General features: G+C 34.4%; 1 pseudogene; it reads right to left on the bottom strand.

Annotated features, from left to right (window-relative positions):
* Nucleotides 1-12,685: 12,685 nt before the first annotated feature.
* LOC131163580 (glycosyltransferase-like KOBITO 1) overlaps nt 12,686-22,351 on the bottom strand; it is a 47,476-nt pseudogene continuing 37,810 nt past the window's right edge.

The following is a 22,351-nucleotide window of genomic DNA, read 5'->3' as shown; positions in this document are numbered from 1 at the left end:
TATACAGCAAAAAATAAAATATAAAATCCTCAAATAACATTACCAAAGTTTTAACTATTTTTATACACGAATATATCCATTTCCACATAACTACATCCCGTAAAACTAAACAAAAATAAAATTTCTATCTACACACTACCTACATAAAATTTACATCACTAGCCTGACTCCTCTAGCTTGCTAGACCCGATCTCCAGGATTCCCTGAAAAAACAGTTTGTAAAGTAGGGGTGAGGCACAGCTCAGTAAGGGAAAAACTAAGTTAATGTCAGTGTATGGCCAGCATGCATTTAGTGTACCGAAAATAACCAGTTCACTAAATAGATAAACACATTTATGAAAACATTCTTATTTTACACTCGCACACACAATTAGCCGAGGATAAGGAAGATTACCCACCCATACAAGTAGTTTCCCTCTACTTTAGTACCATTACTGCTACCAGGGCACTCACCTTTCTCAGTAAGCCCTTGAAATTATCTTATTAATTAACCGTATTTACATAAATTAACAGATATGCATATAAGACACTCCCTATGACAAACACGTTGTAACACCCCGACCCCCTAAGTGGGCCCAGAGTGCTACTAATCAATTCATTTACTTAATAATACACATTCTAATATCATTTATGCAGCGGAAAACATAACTAAAATCTTTCAACATATACAACACCAGAGTTTTCTACATCCATCTACGTTCTAACATACAACATACATCCACCTGTATTCACATAAATACATATCTCCAAAACAAAATCCCCAAATTTCAGTATGTTTCACAACCATCTATCACTCAGAAAACTCAAACACTTAAAAGACTCAAACATAATACATAAAATATTTATATTCCCAAAACATCAAAATTATATCCTTTTCCTCAAAGGTGCTATAACAGCTCGAGCTCTTTAAGCTCGATCTCTTGGAAGTCTTGAAAAAGATTAGTTCATTTTCGGGTGAGACACATCTCAGTAAGGGAAGAAACAATGCTTATTAAAACAGCGTGTGACCAACATGAGATAAATAGATATCATTTTTATTTCATTTGCAAATCATCATATAACATTGAAATCATTTTCTGAACCTAAACAATCACATGCAAATATTTAACCCATGAGATTACCTAAGGATAGGGGTGATTACCCGCCCATACAAGTAGCACCCCTCTGCTCTGATACTTAGGTAACCCTAAGGTCACAATTAAAACATATCAGAGCACTCACTGTAACACCCCGAACCCTTAAACCAGAGTCCGGTGCATAATACCTGACAGAATCCCTCATAATCCATAATCCATAATATATGTAGCGGAAAATATAACCATAATCTCCATATAACATAATACCAGAGTTTACTAATTCTAACTACCAACCATAATAAATTAATCATCCACCAGTGTTCAAATATATACATGTCTCCAAAACATTATCCACTAATACCAGTATGTTTCACAAATATCCTTTCATAACTAACTTAAAACATAAATATACACATTATAATTAACATTAAAATATACTCTTTTTCTTATATCTTCCAAAAATGTTATAAAATCTCGAGCTCTCAAAGTTCGATCCTGAGAAATTCTAAAAAAAATGAATTCATATTCGGGTGAGACACATCTCAGTAAGAGAAGAAACCATATATTAAAACAATGTGTGGCAAACATGAGTTTATATATGACATATTATTTTAACATTTGAAAATCGTTAACATAATTTCTGAAATCATTCCCTGAACCTAATCAAACACATGCAAATGTTTAACCCACGAGATTATCCGAGGATAGGGGTGATTACCCGCCCATACAAGTAGCACCCCTCTGTCCTGATTCCTAAGCAACCCAAAGGGCGCAGATAAAGCATACCAGGGCACTCACCTTACTCAATAAGCCATCAAGTGTTAAATTAATCCCGTACTCACTCATTCAACAATAGTTTACCGGCAAAGGCCCCAAGGATAGGGAATTCTACCCGCCCATACAAGTAGATTCCCTCTGCCCTAGTGCGTTATGCAGCTACTGCCACATCTGAAGCTACTAGTGCACTCGCCTTACTCAGCAAGCCCTCAGGCGAAAGGTAAGCCTCGCCCAATCGTAACATGTTCTACGTACATACATAATTCTATTATCATAATACATCATTTTTTTCTGTCATTATACATTCATGCACATTCATTCCTGTTCATAACTTAACTTTGCATTTCATTTCACTTAAAGTGACTCTTTCCCATTTACATCATTTACCTTTGTCATTTTATTTCATTGTCATTTCATCGTCATTTCATTGCATAACTTTTCATTTCATTACTTCGTACTACAGCTAGTCTTTAGCCATCATCAGTTAGTCTACGTAGAAACATGCTAAATCTGCTAACACAACTCCTTTTAGCTGTCATTAATTAGTCTACACAGAAGTGTGCTAGATCTGCTAACATGGCTCTCTTTCAGCTGTCTTACATTTACATGGTTGCATTTAACATATGCAGGCAACATTGTCCATATCATATTTTATTCTCAATGTTTTACTTACTTAGCTTGCATCTCATACATTTAACATATATTTGCATAAATTCTCATGCACACAATTTAACAGTAAAATTCATATATTGTCTGTAAAATAAGCCAACCAACATTTAATGTTTATATACTAAAAATACCTTTCATGTCTTATATAAATATTCTGAAAATATTTTTCCACTTTCATAAGTTCATTTTCGGATATACATATCTAATAAACAGCCCTAAACTCAAAAAAATATAATTTAAACAGTTGGCATTTTACCCATACTGAAACATATACACGTACATATAACACAATTTATTTTTCCATTAAATTCATAAAAATTCTGATTTCATATATATTTTTTCCCTTACCTGATTTCTTGAATTACGCCAACAGGGACTCCGAAAAATACTTGCGGTGCTCACCCTGACCCTGAAATTAAATTCTTAGTTCCAATAAATTATTCTTGAATAAAATATTATTTAAATATTTCCTAGGGTCATAATTCCTAAATAAATAAATGTACCCTTAAATTTAGCCAAATTGCCAAATTTTCCAAATCCCACTCTCGCTTTGGAGTAGGACCTAAAAAACCCCAATTAAAAAATTATCTACGTCAAAATGACGACAACGACGATTAGGACCCTGTGGTGGTGCCTGATCATCGATTCAACAGCAAATTTAACCAGAAATTGAGAAATTAGGGAAAATATACCTTTTCCCAAGAATAGGGCCTAAGTCGTTCCCACGACAAATCCGCTCCACTAGAAATGTCGGTGGCGGAGTTAGGAACCCAACGGCACCTTTCGTTTCCCGATCGATAGAATATTTATCAAAAAATAAGGGGAGAGAGAGAGGCGGAGACGGTGACGGCGAAGGAATTCCAGAGAGGGGGGGGAGGCGCAGCTCTTTGCAAGTCAAATTTTTCAGATTTCAATTTGAAATCTGAAGCTTCTTTCCCTTTTGTCTTTTCTTTTTTTTTTCTTTTCTTTACTTTAACTTAACATACTAATATTATATCATATATATATATATATATATATATATATCTTTATTCTTTTTTTTTCTTTACTATTTTATATATTTATTTATTTAATTTAATAATATTCAATTAATTCATTAATTAATTAACAATTACTTTTTTTCATATTATTTATTTTTATTTGTTTATTTAATACATTAATTTAATAGTGTTTAACCACTTAATTAATTAATAATTTTAATTAATTTTTTTTTTTCGAGTTATTACACTCACCTTACTCAGTAAGCCCTTAAGTGGTAGATTAATCTCGTACCCACACAGTTCAACAATAGTTTACCGGCAAAGACCTTAAGGTTAGGGAATCCAACCCACCCATACAAGTAGGTTCCCTCTGCCCTAGTGCGTTATGTAACTACTGCCACATCTGAAACTACTAGTGTATTCGCCTTACTTAACAAGCCCTCAGGCGAAGAGTGCGCCCCGCCCAAACGTAACATGTTCTACATACATAAATACTTCTAATATCATAATACATCATTCTTTTTATCATTAGTCAATCATACACATCTGTTCACATTTCACATTTCCATTCCATTCATTTCCCTTTTCATTTCATTTTCATTTCATACTCATTTTTATTTTAATTCATAAATACTCGGCATCTTTCTAGCCGTGGTTGGTTAGCTTCGGCATCCTTTCAGCCGTGATCGACATCTTTTTAGCCATGATTGGTTAGTTTCAGCATCCTTTCAGCCGTGATCGGCATCCTTTCAGCCGTGATTGGTTAGTTTCGGCATCCTTTCAGCTGTGGTCGGCATCTTTTCAGCCGTGGTTGTTTCCATGATTGTATTAACACTCACATACAGCATATTTCATATATCATTTTCATGCTCATTTCATTTTCTATATATCTTGCACTTCGTATATATAACATAATTTCATACAAAATTCTATTTTACATATGCCACACAATTTAGCAATAAAACTCATACACTGCCTGTAAAATAAGTTAACCAACATTTAATGTTTATATACTAAAAATACCTTTTATTTCTTACATAAATACTTTGAAAAATATGTTTCCACTTTTCTCAGTTTATTTTCACATATACATATATAATAAACAGCCCTAAACTCAAAAAAAAAATATAATTAAAATGGCTGGCATTTTTCCCATACTAAAAAATTACACGTACATATAACACAATTTATTTTTCATTTAATTCATAAAACTTCTGATTTAATATATATTTTTCCCCTTACCTTGTTTCTTGAACTACACCGACAGGGACTCTGAAAAAATACCTGCGGCGCTCACCCGGATCCTGAATCAAAAATCCTAATTTCACTTAAATTATTCTTAAATAACATACTATTTAAATATTTTCTAGGGTCATAATTTTTTAATTTATAATTATACCCGCAAATTTAACTAATTTGCTAAATTTCCCAAATCCCACTCTCGCTTTGGAGTAGGGCCTAGAAAATCCCAATTGAAAAATTACCTACGTCAAAATGACGACGACGATGATTAGGACCACATGGTGGTACCCGTTCGCCGATTTAACAGTATATTTAAAACAAAATTGAGAAAATAGGAAAAAATTAGCTTTACCTAGGAGCAGTGCCTAAGTCGTTCCCACGACCAATCTGCTCCAGTAGAAATGTCGGCAGCGGAACCAGGAATCCAACGGCACCTTCCGTTTCCCGATCCGCTGCAAATTCACCGAAAAATTGAGAGAAGAAGAGAGACGGAAGATGGAGGTGAGCGTGCTGCGCAGGAGGTAGGAACAATTGCAGAGGCAATTGTAGAGAAGGGGGGGGGGGCGTGGATCAGGACATTTCAATTCACTTAATTCTATCTTAAATTATTTTATATATATATATATATATATATATATATACCCATTATATAATTTACTTAATTAATTTATTTAAATAACGTTTAATTAATTTATTAATTCAATTAAATAATATTTAATTAATTAACTAATTAATAATTAGTCTAATTTCATTTTATTTCATATATATTTTTATTATTATTTTTTCATACTATTTCTTTTATATGTTCATTTATTATTTTATTTATTATTATTATTATTATTATTATTATTTTCTAATTATTTTAATCATTTTAATTTTTCGGGTCTTTACACACATCATTTACTTCCCCATGGCACGGGTTGTGCGGCTCGAAGGCTGGACTAAGCCTGGATAATCAGCCCAAACAAAGTCAAATACAACATTCTCTGCAAACACATCTGCAGGCATCCACAGCAAAGCTACAGATTCGACGCCATTACTTCAACCTCACGTAGGCAGTCAGTTGGACCCCCTACACTTCTATCCAGACAGTGTGGGTGCACATGGTCTAACTAGCAACGGTACCGTACTCATAATACACTGGTCTTCAGGGTTCCTAAAACATATCATGCAATTTAGATAACAGAAATCACCATTTAAAATGTTAATTCACATATATTTCCTGTTATTCCAAAAATCTGGCCTCCGGCCACAAAATACAATCCAGCATATAACCATCATTTAAAACTCGACCCTCGGCCATCAAATAATAATTCTGGCCCTTAGCCAATCAAACAATACTTGGCCACTGGCCGTTAGTTCAAACTCTTGCATTTCATAAATAGTTCCAGTATTTTCACAAGCATTTCTAATATTTTTCACAACAATTCTTGTATTTTTCAAACAATTCAGTATTTCAAAATCTCAATCCAGATATACAATAATCCATACAAATTAAATCATCTGCCACACGATTTTCTACATTTTAATAAATCTATATAAACAAACAAGCTTTCTACCGTTCATTTTATTCAAAAATACCATACCATATATCCTACGTTTGTAAAATCCATTTTGAATGGTTAGTTTCTAAAATAGCCTTTAAATTCTCAAATGAATAAATAAATAAATTTATATAAACATAACAATTTAATTGATTCAATTTTTATAAAATTACTGACTTAACTTAATCCCCTTACCTGATTTTTGAAAAAAAACTCGATAACACCCCGGCCTACGCCCCAGGTGTTCAAAAACTCCTGAATCCTGAAATTCAAATTTCACCATATTATTCGTTATAATTCCTAGAGTAACTTTTCCTAAAATTTCCTTAAGTTTTGAATACCCTAAATAACCTAATAAAAGTCTAAATTATCAAATTTACCCTCTAGTTAGGATTGATACCTCGGAGCTCCGATTCTAAAACTCGCTCTATCTAGATTGTAGAGAATTTCCCCACGAGTTTTCTGACAATTTTCGTTTGTTAATGGGGCTTATAGTTTAAGAAAATTTGAGATAAGTTTAAAATTTGACCTTATCCCAGGAGATATGCCTACGCTGCTCCCACGACAGATCCACCCCAGTAGAAATGTCGGTGGCGGCAAGCATAGTTCAACGGTATTTTCAGATTTTTGATCGGTCGAATAATGGAGACGAGATGGAGGAGAGTGGGAGAGAGGAGCGAAGGACTGCGTAGGTGCAGGTTAAAGACTAATTTCATTATGCTTAGTAGTATAAGCCATCATTTTAAATCTTTTAAACCAACCATACTGATTATTAATCAACTACATTATGATTAGTACAGTCATTTCTATAGGTGCAAATGCATCAAAAAATACATATTAAGGCATGCAATAGAGTTCATGACCCAAGAACATTTCATATCAAATCATAAAACTTTAAAAGCAGGATATAATGTTTAGGGATTTCAGAAGAGTCTCAATATTCAATAGGTGAAGTGATGCATGTGAGTCCTTTATGATCTTTCTATAAGGATATAACTTAGCTCTCCTAATTAGTTCAATGATTATGTGAGGATGAAATTTAATTATTCAATTGATTTTCCCTCATTCTTTAAAAAATATTTTAACTTTCATTTTATCACAATCATCTTTGTACAAAGTTTCATTTTGAGAAAATTTTATAGAAATTTCGATAACATGCCGTCTGTAAATCGGATATTTTCCCATAAAACTCGTACCTGATAATTGGTTGTTTTCAATAAAATAGATCATACAAAGTATGCAACAACCTAAGATCCACTACTAGCTTGCAATTCACATCACTGCATCCGCCATGCAGGAGGCATTCCAGATAAAGCATGCAATCAGGTAGCTTAAATGACAGTTCATATAATAGATAAACTATCTATTGGAAGATATAGATAGTAGTTTGCAATGCTGTTCATAAAAGCATATAAATATGTAGTATGATTATAGGAGCATTTGATAGATTTAAAATTTTAAGGAGAAGTGCTCCCCCTGAGTTGTGCACTAATGCAATCTTATGCCTTCATCTATTTTTCAAGAAATCAGCCAAGGGTTTTAAGATCTCCGATGATTCAAGCTTGGCTTTGATTGTTTTAGGCTTATCGGACTAAAAGTCACAATGAATATTCGTTTAAGTGTGATAAGTCAATGTATGCCTCTTTTCTCATGATCTTCAAAACGTGAGAGACACAAGTTGGAATGACTTTCGGTTTAAACAACATGTGCATAGGTCAACTTGAATTTTATGCATTAATCTAGATTGAGACCTAGTGCAACCAACTTTAGCCATTCAACATCATTTGAAGCTCTTAAAAGATTTAATTGAAGTTTGAGAGCTTGTGAAGCAAATTTGGACAAATACTTTTAACAATTAAATCATCATTAAGTTCAGAAGAGTATTCTGAAGTGAGCACAAGTGGACAATGTTCAAAATATTTTCATGCTAGCGAATAGGTCTAGGCTTGGGCAAAGAGCATATAGGAGTTTGAATTCTTAGGACTATGCTCTTTGGAGGATGGCAAGAACCCTTTGGTTATGATCATGATTTATGTCAGGATACGAGCCGATGGAGGGATGGAACTTTACTAGATGTGATTGTGGTTTGACAAGGAGTTCCTATGGAGGAGATGGTGAACCAAGATTAGAGGATTTTTATATTTTAGGTTCAAAGGAATCATTTTGATTTACTTAGATGAGGAGCTTGATTCTTTTAGTAGATGCCTCTAATTTTGATTACGAGAATGATGTCTTTTAATTTGCACTTGTATAATAGGCATTTATGATCATTAGTGCTTAAACCTGAAGTGGTGATTGAATTTTGATCAAGGCTTTTATGACAAATAAGTGAGTTTAGGATTAAATGATATATAGCGTAAGATGGATCCCCTAAACCGCAAACTTGTGTGATGGACGAAATGTGCTTAACTTAACATATCCCTATTTAGATATTGATTAAGCATTAAGAATTATTCACCTAACAAAGATGTCGTGTCCATTTGGAAGTGGATGCGTATACTAAGTTTTTACATTTTAAACCTGAACCACTTCCTAAGCCTTTTAGTCACCACTAATCCTAACCTCTAGAACTAAGGAAGAATTTAAAAAACATTTATTTAATTCCTATAGAGATTCGATCTTCCTTTGATCCTACGGGATTCAACATCATGACAAACCACATCATTTCTTTATCTAAGCCTCTGGCACTTCTAGATAGATAAGTGAATCGAATGTGCCACATCATTTTACAAAATAAGCAAATTTTGTATATGCGTGAAGGATTTTGCTTATTTGTTATATTTTTACAAAAAGAGGCAGATGAATGACTGAGATTTATGAATCAAGCTTGAACCCTTTTTGAAAAGAATTTTCCTTTTTATTCCAAAGGGTTTATTATGATTATTTTTTTTATTTTTAGTTATGAATATAGTTCTAGAATAATCATCTATTTCCTCCTTTAAGCAGATAATTTTCAGCATCTTTTCAATTTATTTTTTTTTAAGGATTGCATGATATTCTTTTAGATCTTCTAATTATTTTCCTATCCTTTTACTTTCCTTCCTCCAGAACTTTTTCTACTTAGACACCCGAACTAGAAGCTTGTATATTTAAAATAAATATTTTTCTAGTTTTTCATTTAAGGTCATGCTATCATCATTGAAATTAATGCATGATTCATCATAAGGTATATTACTACAACAGTTGTATAAATCAATGCATGCATCATTAGCACTATTATCACGAGAGATATCAAATGATTCATTACAAGGTATATTGCAGTGTTCAACAAAAGAATCATCAGATGCATCATATGAATCATTTAGTAAAGAAGGTTGAGATACATATGCCTCCTCCTCCACTAAGACATTTAGTTCATGATTCACCATTTCAGCATCGTTTGGGGTTGAAATGTTTGGAGTGGTATGCTCCTCCTCTTTGGCTCCCCCATATCTTATTTCCAGCTCTTCCTAGATTTCACTCGCACATTTATATGTCATAATTTCATGAAAAATATGAGAATCTAAAGCACAATATAATAATTCCATGACATATGAATTTACATGCATTAAATTTATATCATTTTTGTCAGCTGACATACAAATTCCTTTGACAATCACCTACAAGGCCCTCTAGTTCATTGATTTTATAAATATGTTCATTCTAATTTTTCAGGCGGTGTAATCAACACCACAAAATAATGGAAGACTGAAAGGTGATCGTCCCTCTCCGAATGGGGATACACCAATGTGAGTCATTGCGATCTTTTGCAAAAACGTTTAAAGCTATGCAACGAGGCTTTGATACCAATTGTTGGAATTGATGTATTCCCAAGAGGAGGGTGAATTAGAATTTTAAACTTATTCTTCGATTTAACCAAATATTAGCAGTATTTCACAACCTAGAGTCGTTCTATGCAATTTCAATCACATTGGTGATTAATTGAGCAAATATTTAAATGATTAAAGCAATCTCAGTATTTCCCAAGCGTGCACAGAAATTAAAATATAAACAAAAAATATGAAAAATTAAATAGTGTAGGAAAAGAGAATGACACAGGATATGTTATTGGGGTTTGGCCAACTGTGTCTACGTCCCCGCCTCAAGCCACACTAGCTATGAGGATTCCACTAATGCTCACTTAACGGGTAGAGCAGTACCGGTTACGAGGCAGAGAATACCCACCTCAGGCCAACGCCTGGAATAAAACAGATCAATATAATTTTGCGTACAATTCAAATGCTTCTACACAAGCAGATATGTACTACAATTCAACACAGTAAACAATGCACTCATGTATGATAGAGAATTAATGCTCAAGTAAGATTTGTTCTAAACAGTGTATCTACTCACAACAAGATATGTATCAAAGTATACGTGTGAGTGAGTAAGGTCTTTGATTCTAGAATGTGTATTTACAATGTAAGCAATCACAGAATCTAAATAACCTTAAGCAAATACCTCAATAATATTTTTCAGCAATAAAATCAAGAGATAGTTAAGATTAGCTTCTCAAAAATATTTTACGATAAGCACAAAATCTAACCTTTGAATCTTACAACAAAGATGCAAAGATCCTCAAGTTAAAAAAAGTTATCTCAAGATAATATTTATCAATGAAATAATCTGGGATCAACTTAAGCTAACTCTCTAAAAATAATTTCAACAATAATGAATGAGAGAGTATACTAGCTTTAAAATAATGTATGAAGCATACAGCAAGTGAAAATCAAATTCCCTCTAACTTGCAATTAGTTTGTAAGAAAGGAGTAAGCAAATAATACTCTTTGGTTTTGAAAAATTTTTTCAAGCAAGAATATATGAGAGTATGAAATATAGGCTTGAAAATATAAAGTATATGCAATGGGAGTTCAAGAAAAATCAGAGGGAATTTTTTCTAGTCTATTTGCTAATCTTATTGCTAATCTAGACAAATGAAGGCTATATATAGAATTCCCTTAATTTTAGACCATTGGGGACACGGATGGAATTTCTGAAAATATTAATTAATAATTAACCCCTGTTTAAAGCCAATTACTGCGATTAAAAATATGACAACCCAAGAGATTCAGTCACTTGAACAAATACAGTTAGAAAAGTTTACTTTTTGACTTCGGGTGCCCGAGTGAAGGTTCGGTGGCTAGGCCAAGGCGATTTTCCAAACACTTGAGGTTCGATCGCCCAGTGGTCAGTTCGGTCTAACGAACTTCATACTTTGGTCGCCCGGTGTATATTTGAACTTGGAGTTCGGGCGCCCCCGGGGAAGGTAAAAAGTGACAGTTCATATGTTCGGTCAACTATGGATAGTGTGTTCATTTTAAGTTCGGTCGCCCAAGGCTTGGTCAACTATTGACCTTTTTACCTATTCGGTTAACTGAGGCGTTTTTAACGCGCTGAGTTCAGTCGCCCGAAGCCCATTCAAAAAAAAGGATAGGTCATAATTTTTGCTTAAATTTCACCCCTACTTGCATATATATGACTTGTGAGTTTGAGGGGATTTTTCATGTGGTGCTTGAGGACCTAAGGTCAATCTAAGACCTAAACTTTTAAATTGAACCCAAAAATCCAGTGTCTATTGATCTCAGGTTTGGTTACTTACGATCAGTCTATGGCCTTTTGAGCATTTAAACCCTATTATGCATGATATTCAAATTATTACAGACCATAAAAAAACTTATTACAATTACAATACAACTTGAAAGAAAAACAAATTTCATGCTCTGCTCCTTTGTAATATTATGAATTGCGCCGAATGATATGCTCGTTTTAGTATTTCTCGGCTTCCATATCTCATCTGTCATTTGTGCTAAGAAAAGTAAACATGTTCATACACTTAACACACAAATAAGATAATGTGATTTGTCATAATGACAGACTCAAAAAGTCAACAAGTTATACTGCACCGATTCATGGGCTAAGCCGAAAAACAACAGAGGGCTTGAATCTCTTTAATCTGTGCCTCAGTCTATTTGTGTTTAAGTTTTATTGTTTTTATTTTATTAAATTTCCTAATAATTTTAAGGAGATTCAAAATATGAAGTCTAATGTTGAGAAACCAAATGAAAATGTTGGAGATCTCAACAAGCCTTTTCGGTTTAAAGAATCTCACTTCAAGATCAAAATTGCTTACGTTCTCATCGAGAAGGATCCAAAAAACATTGATACCGAAAAAATGAATGAAGATGAGTTGGTCAATCACCACAAAAAATTGGAACAGTACGAAAAAATGAGTATAAATGTCGGTATTACATTTTAAATTGTCTAGCCGATCATTTTTATGATTATTATGATATTACTTACTCCTATGCAAAGAAAAATTAGAAGATTTTGTAAAATAAGTCTGATACCGAGGAGGCAGAAAGGCAAGATGCAATTCTACAAGAAAATGGTAATACCAACAACAATAAAGGTCTTTTTCCTAAAAACCCTTAATTAAAACCTAAAAGGAGAAATATGAAAAATAATAGTAAACCTCCCAAAATAAATAGGGACAACCCTAATCAAAAGAATTTGAACCAAGAACCCCTTTACAATCAAAACAAGAAAAACAACAATGTTTGTTATATTTATGGCAAAAGTGAGCATATTGCTCAAATTTGCATATTTCGAAAAACATGGACCTATTCCTTAATCTAATATAGTTGAGGAACCAGTTGTGACGATACATATTGATACAAATATGGTCCACATTATTGAGGGGTGGTGGGCAGACTCAGGTGCTAATAAGCATGTCTGTTATGATAAATGTTGGTTCAAAGTGTATACTCCTTTTAAGGAGCCTAGAACTATGCTAAAAAAATATATATTGAATTGAAAGATTTAAGTGAGGCTAATGTCATTTTAAGCATGAAGATTACAAGATTGTGCAATGGTATATTTTTTGATCAATTGCATTACTTCGAATTTTTTTTTAATAAATATCGCTATGATAAGTGCAAGCATGTTACTACTCCTTTTGATTCAAGTAATCACTTATGTCCTATTAAGAATGAAAATGGAGTGGTTAATAAAAAATAATATAATACCATTATTAGTAGCCTAAGATATGCAAGATTTAACTAGACCTGCTATTGCATATGCAATAGGAATACTTAATAGGCTTTTTAGCAAATCGGGTAGAGAACATTAGAATGCTCTTGAACATGTAATGAAATATTTAGTAGGTACCAAAAATTATGGCTAGTTTTTTGCTAAGTATCATGCTGTACTTGAAGATTTTTGTGATGCTGATTGGAATACTTTGTCAGATGATTCTCTATCTACCATTGATTATATTTTAACTTTAGGTGGAGGTGCTATTTGCAGAAAATCTAAAAACAAACAATAATTGTTAATTCAACTATGTAAGCTGAGCTTATTGCGTTAGCGTCAGCTAGTGAAGAAGCAAGTTAGTTGAGAAATATGTTGTATAAAACTCCAAATTGAAAAAAACCAATATTGTCCATCCTAATTAATTGTAATAATATTGTTGCAATTGGTAAGAGTGAATAACCGTTATTATAACCGTAAATCTAGACTCATAAGAAGAAAACACAGTACAGTAAGATCATATTTGAGTAGTAGCATCATTAATGTGAGTTATATAAATATTCTGAGAATCTTACCTAAGGCCTTAGCAAGAAATAGGGTCTGGAATACATCAAGGTGGATAAAATTAAAGTCTATAAAATCATGAACCATGTATGAGGATACCCAACCCATGGACCAGAGATCCTATAATTGGGTTCAATGGAAAGAATGAATCATATGGTGGTCATAAGAAATGCACTATTATTTTTAAACTCATCCCTATGATGTAAGTGTATTTATCCTTTAACGGAGGAGGTTGAGTTTTTCAAAAACTCTTAATAATAATTTGACTCTTATGAGTAAGGTGTTAGAGTTACAGAAGTACCATTGACAGATTTCACCTATGTGAGCATAAGAGTGGAGTCACTCTCTATGAGAATTGTGCTTATTCTCAAATATTCTCATGAAACCGAGATTAGCACAAAGCCGAAATGTTTTGGTTGTTAAAGCTCATGTCAACACTTGAATGGTTATGTATGAGTAGTTATACTTTATTTCCTTTAAGCAATCATAGTTCAAGTCTGAGACCACTATTGGCTCTGAAGTAAAGGTTATTGTTCACCAAGTGAAGGTTCAATGTAGAGCACACCTTCATTATGCATAATTATTTATCTTTGATTGTTACACTCTCTATATGCATGATACATGCATAATATTAAAATGTGGGGAGATTTATTTGTGTATTTCAATATTACTATTTTATTTATTGTCTTGGGAAAGAGCATGTATCTTAACGAGCACAAAAAGGTGTTTTTTGTGAAGTTTTGGACTCTTCCGTACAGAATTTGAGAGTCACACGATTCAAATCGAACTGTTGTATCCTAAGTAAGACAAGTCTTGAGGACTTGTACTGCACCGGTTCATGGGTTAAGCAAAAAAATCATAGAGGGCTTAAATCTACTTAAAGAAAGTGAGATATCTGTGTCTCAGTCTATTTGTGAATCATGTTTATACATATATTTTTATTTATTTTATTAAATTTCCTAACAACATGTTTTCATTTCCCATTCCCATCTCAAATCCAAATAACAGAACCCATTCAAAGAACCTTGGGCTTCACAAATTTTTTTTTTTTTTTTTTCAGTTCAGCTCCTTTTTATCTTGGGATGATTTTGTTTTAAAAAATTGACACGCTCTCTTACCATCGGAGCATATATGAAAGTTAGAAAGCCTCCTTTCAGCAGTTTGATCTTTAGTGACTTGTCGTGCCATACAACATATTAACGGTACCTAAAGGAGAAGCAAAGACCAAATTTAGTGGTACTCAAAATGCCAATAATTTTCTCAGGGACAAACTCAAAGAAAAGAAATATTTTCTGCAGTTCAAATATTTACCAGTCTAGCATTTCCTCATCAGTTAAAGTTGAAGCAATAATAAACGCCTGCAGTGCATATATTTTATCATGTAAGATTGTAAGATATTTCAAACACATGGAGCTTGAAAAAAACTCAATTGCCTGCAGCCATTCATATCAAGACAAATTATTTTTATTGAAAAAGACGATATTATTAGAGAAGAAGCATTTCAAAACGAAATCCTCCTTAGAAGATGAACAAAACAAATCAAAATCAAAATAACATGGCCTGCCAATCACGTTGTAAATTTGAAAAAGAAACTTCTCTAAAAACAGCCAGCTGCAAAAGCCCACAATGATGCCAAATACTGAACCCTACCCCGACGCAAAGATGAAGACATCCTCTTTTCCATGAAAATAAAGGCATGCCTCTCCAACCATAACCCCCAGAAAACAGAAAAATTTGCATGCTCTGTTGGGAATTAAAAACAAATTCTCGAAATTTGTGAGAAACAAAATAAAAAAAGAATACACGCCAAAGAAAAATCAATCACATGCACAAAACAATATTTACGCGGTTCGGTAATTTTGCCTACGTCCACGGAGTTGTAGGGATTTCACTATTATCAGGAAGAAAAATACAGAGAGTGCGGCGGTACAATGCTCTCTCTCTCTTGCTCTCTCGCGAAGTGTGACCGCTTACCTTAATTACCTAAAAACAATCATTTTATATGCTGCACACGGGATTCCGAATGGGCTACAAAACAGGCCCAAAAATTTTTCCCAAGGCCGTTGCCCCCGAACCCCCACAAGTACGGCTTGGGCCGCTTAGTCCATGAGCGCTGTGGCTTGGGCCATCTCTCATTAAAGAAAGGTCAGATCATCATCCAAATTTAACGCAACTAGGCTCCACAAAAGCCCAACAAATCTCCCACTTAGAGACTAGTTCAATCACCAATATCGACTGCAATCCTCCAAATGACCAATCCCTCATCCCTACAACTTATCCTCTTGTCCTCAAGCTAGAAGACCAACTGAAGCCGTACACAATTTCAACTTCTCAACAGTAACACCCTTAGTCAACATGTCTGTTGGGTTCTTTGATACACAGATCTTTTCAAGTATTACCAACTTATCTTCAACAAAGTAACGGATAAAGTAGTATTTTGTTTGTATATGGTTCGACTTTGAATGAAAAGCCGAATTTTTGACAAGAAAAATTGCACTCTGATTGTCACTGTGTAGATTGTCCATCTTTTGCTTCTTACCCAATTTGTCTTAAGAAACCATGTAGCCAAATCATCTCCTTTCTAACTTTAGTTACCGCAACATACTCAGCTTCTGTAGTAGACAAAGTAACAATCTTTTGCAAATTTGAAGCCTAAGATATAGATGTACCACCCAGAGTAAATACAAACCCAGTAGTACTCTTTCTACTATCATTATCACCAGCAAAATTAGCGTCTACATAACCCTGCAGTTTCAAACTTGCACCTATGAAGCAAAGAAATGTATCTGATGAACCCCTCAGATATCTCAAAATACACTTGACTGTCTCCCAATACTGCTTTCCTGGCCTACTCATGAATCTGCTCACAACTCCCACTACATATGCAATGTCTAGCCTTGTACACACCATAGCATACATCAAGCTGCCAATAGCTTAAGCATAGGGCACCTTGCTCATATGGTCCCTTTCTTCTTCTGTCTTCGGTGACTATTCGTTGCTTAGTTTGAAATGACTACCCAAAGGTGTGTTCGCTGGTTTAGCTTTATTCATGTTGAACCTGCTGAGAATTTTCTTTAAATACTCTGACTGTGAAAGCTTCAATGTACCATTAGCCTTGTCTCTAATGATTCTTATTCCAAGGATTTACTTTGCAGCTCCCAAATCCTTCATTGCAAACTGTTTTGACAATTGCTTCTTTAGATTATTAATCTCCTCAATGCTAGACCCTGCAATGAGCATATCATCTACATATAACAATAAAATGATGTAAGAATTGTCAAAGAACTTAACATAACAACAGTGATCAGTTTCACATCTCTTGAACCCAATTTTATGCATAAAACTATCAAATTTCTTATACTACTGTCTTGGAGATTGTTTTAGACCATACAAACTCTTTCTCAGTTTGCAGACTAAATTCTCTTATCCCTGGACAATGAACCCTTCTGGCTGAATCATGTAGATGTCTTCCTCCAAGTCACCATGAAGGAATGCTATTTTCACATCTAAATGCTCAAGATGTAGATTTTCTGCAACCACCATTCCCAATATCAGTCTAATTGTCGACATCTTCACAACTGGAGAAAATATTTTTGTGAAGTCAGTGCCCTCCTTTTACTGGAACCCTTTGACAACTAATCTCGTTTTATAGCGCTTGGTACCATCATGTTCGTTCTTTATTCTGTATACCCACTTGTTGTGCAAAGCCTTCTTCCCTACTAGCAATTCAGTCAATCCCCATGTCTGATTCCCCAACAAGGAATTCATCTCATCCTTCATGGCTAACTCCCACTTGCTTAAACTTTCATTCTACAAGTGTAATAACCCCAAAAAGGGTTATAGAATATTAATAGAGTGATTTTCAAAAAAAAATATTATTAAAAAAAAAGTAATTAATTAATTAATTAATTAATCGGATTAAAAAAAAAAAAGAAAAAGGAAAAAAATAATAATTAAAATTTATTTTTATTTTTATTAATATTAATTAAATATATTATTATTATTATTATTAATTAAATATATTATTATTATTATTATTAGTAGTTATCCTGAAGTTGAGAAGCTTCAGGATATGTTTATTCTTCTTCTTCTTTTCTTTTCTTTTCTTCTTTCTGCTCTCGCAGACGCTCTCTCTCCTCTCATTCTCTCTCCCTCTCTCCTCGATTTCATGACAGATTTTCGTTCGATCGAAAATCCAAAGATACCGCTGGACTCCATTCTTCACTGCCGTCATTTCTACTGGTGGTAGAAGCAGCATAGGCATATCTCTTGGGATAAGCCAATTTCTCATTTTTCTTTAATTTCTTACAAATTATAAGCTCAATTGATGAACGGACACCACCACGAGAATCTAGGGATGATTCTCTACAAGTCCAGTAGGACGAAATTCTCACGGGGGTGTCCGATCAAAACCCCAAATTTGAGGTGCGAGGGTTATTAAGAGGCTTATTTTAAATTAATTAGCATTAATTTAGAAATACTAAAATATTGAGCATCTAGGGCTGAAGTAGGATTTTTAGAATTTAGGGTCCAGGTAAGCGTCACGGGCATAATTTTGGGACCCGCAGGTAAAATTCAGAAAATTAAGTAAGGGTGTTAAATAATAGTTTAAATATTAATTTGAGGTATATGGAGCCTAAGAAAGACTAGATGAGTATTAATTTGGAGAAATAGATTAATTAATATGAGGAAAATGCAAATTACAAAAGTTGAATTTCGAGTGCCAAAGGCATAGAATTTAGGATTCTAGCGAGACTCTCAGTAGGTCAGGTAAGGAGAATAAATTATAACAGTCTTTTTATGAAAATTATGAGTTGAGAAATATGTGAAAATGGCGTATGTTATTTTACCTGAAATTTATTATGATGTAAATATCAGATGAAATTTGTGTGGCATATGATTTATATTGAGAAATGTTTAAATTAAGTTAGATGATTTACCCAATGAAATATGTGATACTGAAATGTGTTTTAATATGAGAATTAAAATGTGGAAAAATGATGAAAGTAAAATGTGCAATAAATGTATTCTCTGAGAAAATGAAGAAAGGTGAAATATGGAAATGTGTTTCGAGAAATATTGAGTAATTGTGAAATAAGATATGCATATGATAGTATGAGATGAGATGAATTATGAACTGAGAAAATATCATTTAAATGATGAAATGTGTTGAGAATACTGATATTGAAATGTGAATATGTGAAATGAAAATATTGCAATGTTAATTCTGCAATACAAAAATGAGAAATATGGATATACGTGAAATATGAATGATAAAATGTCAATACCTGTCACGCCTCGAACCCTGAAATGGGACTTAGGGGTGAATTAAGTAACCTAACCTGTCTCTGTATCAATATAAAACATACATGATGCCATATACAAGAGGGTCTGACCATGTGGGGTAACGGATGCCCTATATACATACATACAATACATGTCCATATTCATCAATATACGCAGCGGAATACGGTCTTTCTTTACATCAAACTGTACCATACCAGAGTCTATACCATACAGGGTTAAATATACCTACAATTACTATACAAACCACGGGTGTCTACAAAATCCATCAGGACAATCCGGTTACAATATTCGTACCTATCAGGTACTAACAGTAGCTAAACACACCCCCCGCTTCCGAATGCTAGGATGTTAGTTTCGGCTACCCGAAGGACCTGAAAAATATTTGTATATATTCGGGGTGAGACACCTCTCAGTAAGGGAGAAAACATGTTATATCAATGTGTGGCATACTAGTGTCATTTTCATACTTCATAACACATACATACGATACAATTTGAAACACATACATACAGTTTCAAAACAAGTTCCATACATTTCCATACAGTTCCAGTATTTCCACAAAATCCATTCCAGTTCATACGATACTCAAATACATACATACATACATATGGTCAGTGTCGTCACACTACTCACAACTGCACAAGTAACCAAGTCTCACAGCGATTACGTTCCAACACATTAAACTACGAAGGTTTCCGACTCAGGCCCACTGTGGATCCATTGCTACACATGCAACTACACAAGGTCACCTGGTCTAACCCCGATTACATTACCATGTGCAAACTACGCTGCGTCAACCCAGGCCCACTGTGGTCCGTTGCTACATTCGGTGACCAACCAAATCATACTGGTGATATTTCGCACCCCGGATATAGAGCCGGCCACTCTTGGTGATATTTCGCACCCCGGATATAGAGCCGACCACTCTTGCCCACGGTAGTTAGCCGTTACAAGGCACAGCGTACGGTAGTTAGCCACCCCTAACTGTTACGGCGTACGGTAGTTAGCCGCCCCTAGCCGTTTCGGCATACAGTAGTTAGCCACCCCTAGCCGATTTTCACAAAACTTGGAATCACTTTGGAGCTCACGTCCTTATACATTTCAGCGTACAGTAATAAGCCGCCACATAGCTATTTTTCACAAATACCTGGAACAACATAAACACATACACACGTACGACACTTATTTGGTTTACGTCAAATCATATCGTTTACAATTTCAAGTATACAGTTTATGCAAATATGGATTACAGTCACCTCAATAATACAGTTTAAACAACATAAACAGTTTTCCAATCAAATAAGAGATGATACCCGAAATTCCCAATTTTCTTGAAAATTATAACCCGAAAATCTCGTGTTTTTACCTGATAGATTTCCCCAAATAAATAGTCAAAACATACATACGATCGTAACCTACAGGCTTACCAATCCTGATTTCGAAAATGAACTAATATAAACAGAATCCCCTTACCTCAACCCGAAACCAAACCACGAACTCTACGGCCCTCAAAACTACGAATCGAGACTCCGAAATCTACAAATCACAATACTAAACATGCTTATAATCCATACTACTACACATATACCGAATCAAAAATGAAAACCGAGTCTTACCTCGATTTTGGCCCGAAACCCAAAAACGCTTGAACCGAGATTCCGATCCACAGAAGTTGTAGAGAATCCCTCCACGATCCTCGTGGTAACCTCAGATTTCCGATTCTATTAACGACCAGTGAGGAAATCTAGAGAGAGAGAGAATAGAGAGAGTTTAGAGAGAGAGAGAGAGAGAGAGAGAGAGAGAGAGAAACTTAGTGAAGAAGAAACCCAAATATCCCTTTTTTAAGCCTTTGACCCGCCCGGTTTCGTCGACGAAAAGTACCTTCGTCGACGAAAAATCAAGGATTTCGTCACGGATGCCGGTAGCCTCGTCGACGAAGTCTGATATTTAAATTTTCCAGACCTCTTGGCTTCTCTTCGTCGATGAACCTCTGAATTTCGTCGACGAAAAGTCTACTGCCTTCGTCGACAAAATCTGCAGAAATCTATTTTATATTTTCCGGATTCTTACAATACCGCATAATGATTGCGGATATATGGTGGTAAATCCTGTTGGATGGTTATGATATTGAACACGATACCGTTACTAGTGGTGTTAGTGCAACCACACAAACTCTTGGAGCGTGTGGCGTGATAGTCGAATGTGCCATTTTGTAGGGTTGTTGGGCCCCCTGAGTCCGAATCAGGGTTATAGGCTGGTCAGTCGTACTACAAACGCGATATGTGATATGATATTTAATCTAACTGGGTCGACCAACCGCGGTTAGATCCAGCCTTCGGGCCGCACAACCTTGACCATGGGGGGAAGCATGGTGTGGATAGAAAGATCCTGAGGGTGGTCATGAGTTACAGACGCGATGTTAGTATTTGATACCAAGGATACTCATGAGCCGGAAAGTAAAATGAAAATGAAAAGTGAAAGAATGATAAAATTGGCTAAAATGAGAAATGAAAGAAAGAATGAAAATTGAGAAATGAAGAATGATAAAATTGAGAAATAGAACTGTGTGAGTTGATAATATACATATTTGAGACGAAGTGAAACTCTCCGCCTGAGGACTTATTGAGTAAAGTGAGTGCTCTGATACGTATCAGATGTGGTCATACGTGGTTGCATAATGTGTTAGGGTAGAGAGAAGCTACCTGTATGGGCGGGTAATCTTCCCTATTCTCAGGAACTTCACGGTAAATATGTGTTGGAAATTATTGAATTTGAGAAATGATTTTAAAGCTTATAAAAACTTGTGTTGTATATCTATATGTTTATGAGAATGTGTATATCAGTGTATTTTCTCAAATGAAACGATGATTTAAAAAGTAAAGTGTATTATAATTGAACTCATATGGTCACATACTGTAAATAATTTATTCCTTCTTACTGAGATGTATCTCACCCAATTTATCTAAATTTTTCAAGGAATAGAGACCGGCCGGGTGATAAAGCTTTGTGATAGTAAGGAGCTGGAACCCTGATATATAGGGTGAGTTTGGATTAGGGTTGTATTGTTTTTTTTTTTTGGGGTATGAGAAGTATTGTGTATATGTATATTGATACTCTGAATATTGTATTCTGACTGATATGTATATACTATCTTCCGCTATTAGGTTGTATAATAAAATAACTT

This window comes from Malania oleifera, chromosome 9, assembly GCF_029873635.1.
Source record: "Malania oleifera isolate guangnan ecotype guangnan chromosome 9, ASM2987363v1, whole genome shotgun sequence".
NCBI lineage: Eukaryota > Viridiplantae > Streptophyta > Magnoliopsida > Santalales > Ximeniaceae > Malania > Malania oleifera.
The sequence above is the reverse complement of the archived record's forward strand: the minus strand, read 5'-3'. Positions and strand labels throughout refer to the sequence as shown.